Raw genomic sequence first — 10,000 nt, forward strand, 5'->3', positions numbered from 1 at the left:
AATAAATAATGTGTCATTTGGAAGAAATTAAAAAAGGACAATTTTGTTTCGAAGACCTTCTCAATATTTTTCTTCCTATTTATGTTTCCTTGCACCTTCAAAATTTTCACAGTTTCAAAATAGGATTAATGTCGGATTATGTATGATTATCACTTTCGTAAATTTTCGAACTAAGCTCGTTCTCATTCGGTTAATCTTTTGAATGTTGAAAGCGTAAGTATTGCGATCAGTATGAAACAACCTAATTAGCTTTTGGTTTTACTCTCCGTTTATCCTATTTATCCTTCGTTTTGTATGTTCTCGGTTAAATCGAATAAATATGAGAAATTGATGACGTAGAATTTACAATAAATTTATAGTTAAGTGGTAGTGGGCGGTTTTATTTTTTATTTCTTTTTTTTTTCAACCACAACCAAGAGAGAGAGAGAGAGAGAGAGAGAGTGAGAGAGAGAGGGGCTATAAATGTTGTAGAAATTTTCGATGGACCCTTTGGTATCGCTCGAAATCGTTGAAAGCTCAATCGAAAAAGCTTCTATTTTCGATTGACTTGTTTTATTAAAACCTCACGCATTTCGATGTATGCAATGTACTAAATATACGTCAAATATAAAATTTATAACCTTATATAATTTCTGAATAGCTATGATTTATAATATATGTATATATGCACATATATATATATATATACGATATGCTATTCCACGGAAAGTATATACTATATAAATATATATGCCGATAAGAGTACATACGTTTGATGAAAAACGCATTAGCATCTGGACATTACGAAGTTATATTTGAACGGTATCAAGTGAAAAGAAAGCGAAGGTGATTATCGAGGAATTTACGGAAGAGAAGATGATCGTGCGTAGCGTAAGAAACGAAGATAAGAAAAAAGGAATGAAGGAAGGAAAGAAGGAAGGAAGGAAGGAAGGAAGGAAGAAAGGAAGGATGGAAGGGAAAAGGGGGATCTATCGAAGAGAACGGTGTTTGCAAGAAGACGAAAGCATGTACACGCGAGTGGAATTTTGAAGTGGCGTGTCGTCGTGAGATATCTATGGATGTTTGTTTGTATGTATGTATCTATTGTGTATCCATGTATATATGTAAGTATGTATGCATTCACGTAGGTATAGAGTCACCTTAGCACGTTTCTACGAGCTGTCCGTAAAAAGAACATAGTAGCCATTCGTGCCGACGGCTACGAATTCTTCGTATTGTTGATACACGACACGGACAATATCGACTTTACGTGAAAAGTGATACGGTCAAGTAACGACAAACGATAGAGATCATGTTATTTTCATATCAAAGATGACTGTGTGTTTATATATATATATTTTTTTTTTTATTATATATATATATATGTATGTTTCTATTAACGCGCCTTTTCGTTTATTTCTTTTTCTTTTTTTTTTGTTTTTTTTTGTTTTTTTTTTTTTGAGATAAAAAAGTTTCGGATTTTAGTATTTGCTTGTTTGTTTGTTTTGATTTTCTTTTTTCTTTCTTCTTTTGTTTATCTTCTTCTCTCTTTCTCTCTCTTTCTCTCTCTCTCTCTTTTTTTTTTATAATCTCATTCGCCAGTATATACATCTGCGTTTTATAGTATAATAGCGATAAATCATATTAAACAGCACTCGCATCAATTTCCGTAGAAGGTAAACCACAATGTTGGGGGTAAGGCTGCTGCTATACGGTTTTACTCACGTGTACAGAGAGACGGTGATAAATCTGTCTCGCTGCAACGTGCGAGATAATAATTTATTTATATTTTACGCTCGAATTTGTCCCTCCTCGGTAACAATAATTATATATATATATATATTTTTTTTTTCTTTTTTTTTCTCAGCTTCAAATAGGTAGCTATGTTATATCGACCGACTTTGTGGTATCTATCTATACCTGTTCTTCTTCTTCTTCTTCTTTCTTTTCGCTGATAATCGTGAAACTGATGAAACGATATTGCAACGCCATATAAGGGCTATTAAAATCCGATAATTAGTTACGGTTCGATATACGTTTGATCTTCTCGTGTCGACGCAATTGCGCGTAAATCTCTATTATATACACAACAAGCTCGTACTCTCTCTCTCTCTCTCTCTCTCTCTCTCTCTCTCTCTCCGGCATAAGTGTAGATATATGTATGTGTATATCCATACAAATACAAATATAAGTTTCAAAGGGTTCCTGATAACGGAAATTCACGCGCCCGATTAATCGATCACTGGATATATGCCACACGTTTTCTCAATATATCATTATAAATATATATATATATATATATATATATATATATATATAAAGAGAGAGAGAGAGAGAAAGAGAGAGAAAGCCATGTTGTGTTTTCGAAAACTCATTATTATATGATGTACTACTGACTAGTTGTTCGACGTACGATGGAAAATAATCGAGTTAACGTCCTTCCATTCTGCCGTTATCATTGACTAACGATAATCTAGTTGAACGAATTTTCCTATCACACAACTTCGATAAAAAATTAAAACGATGACATTAATAATAATAATAATAATGATAATAATAATAATAATAATAATAATAATAATAATAATAATTTGATTTGCCAGAAATCATTTTTATTTATGTTTCTCGGGTACATAGATAAAATAGAAAATTTGCTTTACAAAAAAGGAATGGAATGAAAGGAATGTCGGCGAATGAAATTTTCTGTAGACACCTGTTAGAAGTTGATATGCGACATACAAGATGTTATAGTAAGTCTTACGGTCTATAATAAAAGAGAAATGCTTTACCTATCTCTTGTTCTTTTCATATATGTGTACGTCACAGGAAGAAACGAAGTATCTCGAGACAGATCTGCGTCTTACGACGATATAAAAGGCAGGATCGGGGACAAGTGTGCTTCCTCCATTTTGCACCGTTCAAAGACAGTCTAATACCCTCTTGACTGCCATTTTAAAGTCCAACCCACGTATATTCCAATCGTACTGTGTATAAAATATCTATCCTAACGATTGCCCTGTATTAATAATAATTCGAAACTTTAACTTCAACCTTATATTATTTAATTGATTCGATTGTAAAAATCGATAATATTTAATTATTTTATGGAAAGATAATGAAGTTATGTATTTTTATTCCGATCGAAGTATCTCGAAAGAAAGATTTTGAGAAAGAGAGAGAGAGAGAGTTTTCTATCGATTGACTTGAACTAACATTTTCGAATCTATTTGCTTTTCATATTTATTCTACGATCTCTAGTAAAACTGAATGAGCCTATATACGACGAGACATTGAAAGTTTCTACGTTTCTCTCCGATCTACATGAAATTTTTACGAAGCATAGTATCGAAGATCTTAATGGCTTTCTATTTGTCTTTCTTCGATCATGCAAACTCATAATACGAAAGCAAATAAAGAATCTTAGTTATTAATTAAATTAGACGATAAATTAATTATTTTGTTCTTATATCATTGACGAAAGAAATAAGATAGAAGAACGTACGTATATATATAAAAAAAAAAAAAAAAAAAAAAAAAAGAAAAAATCGTCCATGTTTTACGAGAGAAGTCGTTTGTTAAATGATACTGAAACATTAGAAACATTTTCTCTCTCTCTGTCTCTCTCTCTCTCTCTCTCTCTATCTCTCTCTCTCTCTATTTTTCTTTATTTTCTCTTTCCTTGTCATATTTCCTTGTGGTCGTTAAGACCATGTAATTTAGTACCACGACTCTCGAGCTAATGGAAATTTCTTTCCTCTTTTGTTTCAGGTGAGTCGACTCTTACTTATCCATGTCCTCCGTTGGTACTCTTTAAACTCTAGACGAAACTCTTGTAAGTAGACTAGTATAGTAACTATGTATTTGAATTTTTTTATTGTAACCGACTAGTGTATGCGACTGATAGGTTGCAGAGAAAAAGAAGAACATTAAAGAAGGAAGTAGGAGAAGCGACGATATTTAATCGGACTACTACATACTTACTTACTTACTTACTTACTTACTTACTTACTTACTTACTTACTTACTTACTTACGGATTTCTTTTGCGATTCATCGAGGGATCATGGCGTCTTTTCGATTTTATCGAAAGAGTTCGGTCTCCCATTGAAAAAGATTTCTTTCGAATGAAATAGAAAAGACCATAGAATTCAGATCTTTTTCTCTTCACTTGTGTTTAAATGATCGAACGAATACGTTACGAATGTCGTTCTTTTTCTACTATTCGATTTAAAAAGTGTTAAAAAAAAAAAAGAAGATTGTTGAGATGACGATTGTTGAGAATCCGATGTATTTAATCGAGATAAATTTCAATTAGAAATTTTCTTCTTAAAATATAATATCGAACTACAGATCGTACTATCTCGAATATCCTCGTGAAATAGTAACTATATGTATGTTATGTCAACATTGTGACAAGGGATATACACGGATTTGCTTAGTTTTTGTGCAGGAAATATGTTACCACTTTTTTTTCGACATTCAGACTCCTAGAATTAACGCTAATTTATGCTGTGGAGGGTTTGCTTGCGAACGTTACTTTGATAAGGCCGACCTGGATGCTGACGTTATATTTATATATACATATATATTTTTCTGTATATATTATACATACATACATACATACATATATATATATATATATATATATATATATATATATATTTATATTATATGTGTATAGGAAAAAAAGATGAAAAAAATCTATGCTACTATATTAGCTTTTTGAAATTTTTCAACGAGGATTATTAGAATTTATCCGAGAAATGAAACCTTTCTCATATATTCCACTAATAAATCACCCATGACGAATTTTGACGAAACAAAAATTAATCCCCGATTTGGCGGGGATCGTAATTAACGATCACGCTACAGTTAATTCCTATCGGCGTGACATCGCTAACTGTAATTAAACAAGTTGTGTGCGAGTTCGTCGAAGCGTATAGTTTTATCGACAACACGACTCGTGACTCTGGCATTCTGCGTGTGAATGTATACGTATTTATACAGGTGTCGTATATTACATACGGTTCGGTATCAATTTGTAGCCAACTAAAAAATAGTTGAATTTATTTTTATATATCGATAGAATGATTAATCGGTTAAAGTTGAATGAATTTAACATTTTCGTTTGTATCTTGGTATATCCGATAACGATATTATCAAAAAATTCTTATCCCTTCTCGCGTCGACAAAAAATATGTTATATAAACTTTGAGATAATTAATATAAATTGAATTGAATTGAATTGAAAGTAATAACAAAGAAACAAACGAAAAAGAAAAGAAAGACAAAAAAAAAAAAAAAGAAAAGAAGAAGAAAAGAGAAATGAAAATGTTTTTACTAATCTTCTATTGGTATAATTACGAATCTTACGAGTTTTGTTGGTTGTTCTTACGATAACAAGATCATGTTAATCGAGAGTAATGCATCAGAATGAAAGTACTACGAGTTACGTGCATTCATAAACTTCTTGCATTCGGAGAACGGCATCTATACGAACGGCCTTCTCGAGGTCAAGAACTTCTTTGCTCGTTTTATTAACTTCTTATTTATAGTCCTTCGCAAGCGAGTTTCTTTGCCTCTTTTTTTTTTTTTGTTTCATTTTTTTTTTTTATTGTTTCTTTTTCTTTTTCTTTCCTTTTTCTTTTTTTCTTCTCTCTTTTTTTTTTTTCTAGGTATCTTATTATCTTCTTCCTCCATGCATGAGTAGGACTATGTTTTCTCGTTCTCTTCCTTCGAAGATAAAGTCCTTTCTGAAATCTCTTTGCAACAAAAAGGAGATCGCATTCCTGAGATACAACAGACGTGCGAGAACTATGACGCGAAAGTTTATATATATTTATATATATATATTATATTTTTGTCTTTCTCTTCAAGGAGAAACAACAACTTGTAAAGACGGTTTATCTTCTACTACTTTTAAGTTTTCTTAACAAACTTGGTTCGAAACACTTCGTCGTATTTTATATCGTTTTGGTAACACTCCTGAGAGGAAAGTTACAAAACTTCATAATTATAATAATAACAACAATTATTATTATTATTATTATTATTATTATTATTATTATTATTATTATTATTATCCGATAATTCACTTTATAAATGTAACGTAATATCGGATAGAAAACTTGAAAGGAATATCTCGTTATCGTTTGAAGCGTTGAAATTCAAAGTAAATTTCGATTTAATTCAAGATAAATTTAAAGGACGCTTCGATAGAAAATTCACATGAACGATATCCTATTCAGTTCTTTTTTTCTATTTTTCTTTTTTCTTTTTTTTTTTTTAATCCTTTCTCTTTTTCTTCTTCTTCTTTTTTTTTCTTTTTTCTTTTTTTTTTTCTTTTTTTTTTTTATATATCTTCCAAAGGCCATCGTGAGTCGATTGAATCGAAAAACGTAATGTAAAAGAAAAAAAGGGGAAGGTCGAGTCAAAGTAAAAGGTGATCAACGGCCATAGTGGAAAGAGGAGTGTCAGTTTCAGGAAAATGCTTCGTGTATCACAAAAATAGGAAAAGCGCAGTGGGAGTTGACATAGAAAAAGAGAGAGACGAAGAGAGAGAGAGAGAGAGAGAGAGAGAGAGAGAGAGAGAGGGAGAGAGAGAAAATGAGTGAAATGGAAAGAGAAAGGTGCACACGTTGCTTCCGATTTGCTTGAAAAATGGACAGCTCGTGAAGCGAACGCGAATAATTCGTTTCGTTTTTCTACATTCCCAGGCACACGACATTAAAAGCGCTTATCGATCGAATGTCTATGTCTATCCTATAATTTACATGGTTTTCGCGATAAAGCGAAACGAACAAAACGTAGTAGTAGGATAAAATTCATTTAATATTTTCTATACTTTTTCTGCATGCATTGAATATCTAATATTATTATTATTATTTAGAACATTTTTTTTAGAGTGAGTTCATGTTCTTTTAATGGGTGGTTGGGGAATGGGAGGGGGGGGGGTGGCGGGGGGCGGGGCGAGAGAGAAAGAAAGTTAAAGAAAGAAAAGGGATTGAAGCAAAATGCTTTTCTTTTTTAAAACGATATTTAAGAACGACTCGAAGGATTCTTTAAAGGAACTTTCGAAAAGTTTACGAATTGACGCATGAAGAAACTCCGCGGTTCTTCTCACTTTCTCTCTTTTTCATTTTTTCATCTTTTTTTCATCTTTTTTATCTTTCCCATTTCTTTTTTGCCCCTCCCCTTTTTCTTTTCTTCTTTTTCGTATAAAATGTTTAAGAGCTCTCCGAGGAAGAAACGATTTTTTTGCGAGAAAATGAGATTTTTTTTCCTCTTCTCTATTCTTTCCTTTTATTTTATTTCTTTTCTTTTCTTTTCTTTTTTTTTTTTTTTTGTTTGTTTTTCTAGGGCATCGATTTTTTTTCAAATTCACATCTGGACAAATTATATCGTATAGAACTTAAAGATTATATGAAATAATTTATTTGTTGATAATATCAAGAAGATAGGGCAATAAGGGCAAGAAGATATTCGTATGCGAATAATAGATTTTTCATCGAAATAATGAGTTATGTGGAATAACAATGTCCAAAAGGAAGAGTTGATCCTTTGATGTTTCAGTTTCTAAAGGTGGGAACTAATTTCGAGGAGATTGAAGATTTCCGTTTCGAAATAACGAATTGCATAGCATATACATACATACATACACATATTTCTATATATATATATATATATATATATATATATATATATATATATATGCAATTTAAAAGCAGCTGTTTTCAACTGTATTTTTGTAGCTGGCTAATCCATATGGCTTACTATATCTATATAGAAAAAGCAATAAATACTGTATCGTCATTTTCATCGAGACCACACATATAGACTCTCTCTTCTCTTTTCCTTTTTTTTCTCTGGTTGCCGTTTCTCTCTCTCTCTCTCTCTCTCTCTCTCTCTCTCTCTCTCTCTCTGAAGCAATCAACTAGGCGTTAAGTTAGAATACTATGTCACATTAGAAGGAAATCAGTGAACCATGAGATACATCGTCCTTGCGATTTGATTCGTTGCGAAAATGTAGAGACATTGACATATCATATGTACGAAAGGGAGTGTTACTATCGGAATGAGAGAGAGAGAGAGAGAGAGTGTCTCCGGTCCTAAGGGATCGATACGAAGCGGGTTCCTGCCGTTGCCGGTGGCTGCACGGGACTGCACTTTCGACCAATGAGCGACACCCTTCCTCCGATCACGAATCCAGCCAAATTTTGCGGCCAGTACGCAAAATCGAGGATTTCTTTCTGATTATTCACAATTCGAGGAAAATGAGAGAGAGAGAGAGAGAGTGAGAGAGCAAAAGAGAGAGTTTGGACACTTATGCGATCGATTTCGAAGTTAGTGAAAAGGATAGTAGAAATATCGAACTTTCCAAAGATGATATTGGAAGTTTGAAATTCGAGCGTGTATTATGAACAAAGATCAAGTTAACGGAGGAAGGATTTTGAAGATCAAAGTTTTCAAGAAAAAAGAAAAAAAAGGAAGAAGAAGAAAAAGAACTTCTTTCGCATATAAGGCAACGATAAAGATTCGCGTTCATATGATAATAATAATAATAATAAAAAAAAAGAAAAAGAAAATAAAATGAAACGTTTCCTTGTGTGGAAGAGGCGCCTAATTGTAAGAATGACCTCGAAAATCCGTATGCGTTCCGCGTCTTGTACGTAGTTAGAAAAAGAAGTCGCGTAACAGACATTCGAGTATGTGTGTGCACAGAACTGTAAATATATACTTGAACGTATTTGTTTCTGTGTATGTGTATGTGTATGTGTGTGTGTGTGTGTGTGTGTGTGTGTGTGTGTGTACCGTGGACGGGAAGAAAACCGAACGTGCAACGTGAACGACGTGCATCGTGCAACGTGTAATTTTGCGATCGGAAGGTTATCCGGTTGTTGCTCGTGTCGAATCATTATCGTTATATTTTCTATTAGATGATAACGATTGCTATTAGATACGAACACGTGCGTCGTTAAAAACGACGATTGTAGTCCATCTGCAAAATATATGCGTGGATTTCTTTCTCTCTCTCTCTCTCTCTCTCTCTCTCTCTCTCTCTCTCTCTCTCTCTCTCTCTCTCTCTCTCTCTCTCTTCGTCTGTTCGGTCTGTATGAATGTTTTTATATTTGTGTATGCACGGTGGTATCATTATTCTCGTTCATGCACATGCCGATCATTTTCTTCACTCTTTTTCTTTCTTTCCTTCCTATTTTTTTCTATTTTTTCTTTGTTTATTTCGCGATCAAGAAAGTGCGCGACGCATTTTAATGCACTAAGGTGTCGCCATCTGATATCGATCATCGATCGCTTAACATCGTTTCATGATGTACGAGACTTTGTTCGTAATAAACCATTTGTGTATGTGCTGTTATACTAGGAATAATGAAGTAGAGATATCAAACTCAAAGTTCGTTCTTCCATATCATTTTCTTTCCTTGTTTTTTCTGTATTTTTTTTCTGTGTTTTTTCTTTTTCTTTTTCTTTTTTTTTTTTTTTTTTTTTTTTTTTTTTTTTTTTTTTAACTTTTTGTTCTTTTATTATTAGTATTATTATTATTATTAGTTCTGACGTTTTGTATTATCTCCAAAACGTAATATATTCATTAAATAAATTGTTCGATCCCTTGTTCTTCTTAGCTATATGAACATCTTGTAATTTTGTAAACGATACTTTACATAGGATGAAATACTTATAAAAATTAAATTACTTTCGTTGCTGGTAATAATATCGTTGGTACTGGATATAAACTAATTAAAATGAGAGAAGAAATAGATCTCTCGGAATTGTTGCGGACAGCATATAAATTTTTGTGTAACAGGTGTGGTCTTTCATTATGAGACATTTCTTTATTTCTTTTTTCTTTTCTTTCTTTTTTTTTTCTCTCTTTTTATCGGTAAGAGAAAATATCGAAGGATATCTCGTAGTAATTAATTTATATATACAAAAAAGAAATTAATTTTTCAAATTAATTACGCCGACGATTATTTTATTAAAGCGTTTGAAATACCTTCTAAAATGAT

At 32.3% G+C, this 10,000-nt stretch overlaps 1 protein-coding gene across 4 annotated transcripts in view; it reads left to right on the top strand.

The window, feature by feature from the left end:
* Positions 1-10,000, top strand: part of LOC124950291 (cAMP-specific 3',5'-cyclic phosphodiesterase) — a 333,991-nt gene that overhangs the window by 164,943 nt on the left and 159,048 nt on the right. The window lies entirely within an intron of this gene.

Source organism: Vespa velutina, chromosome 7 (genome assembly GCF_912470025.1).
Source record: "Vespa velutina chromosome 7, iVesVel2.1, whole genome shotgun sequence".
Lineage (NCBI taxonomy): Eukaryota > Metazoa > Arthropoda > Insecta > Hymenoptera > Vespidae > Vespa > Vespa velutina.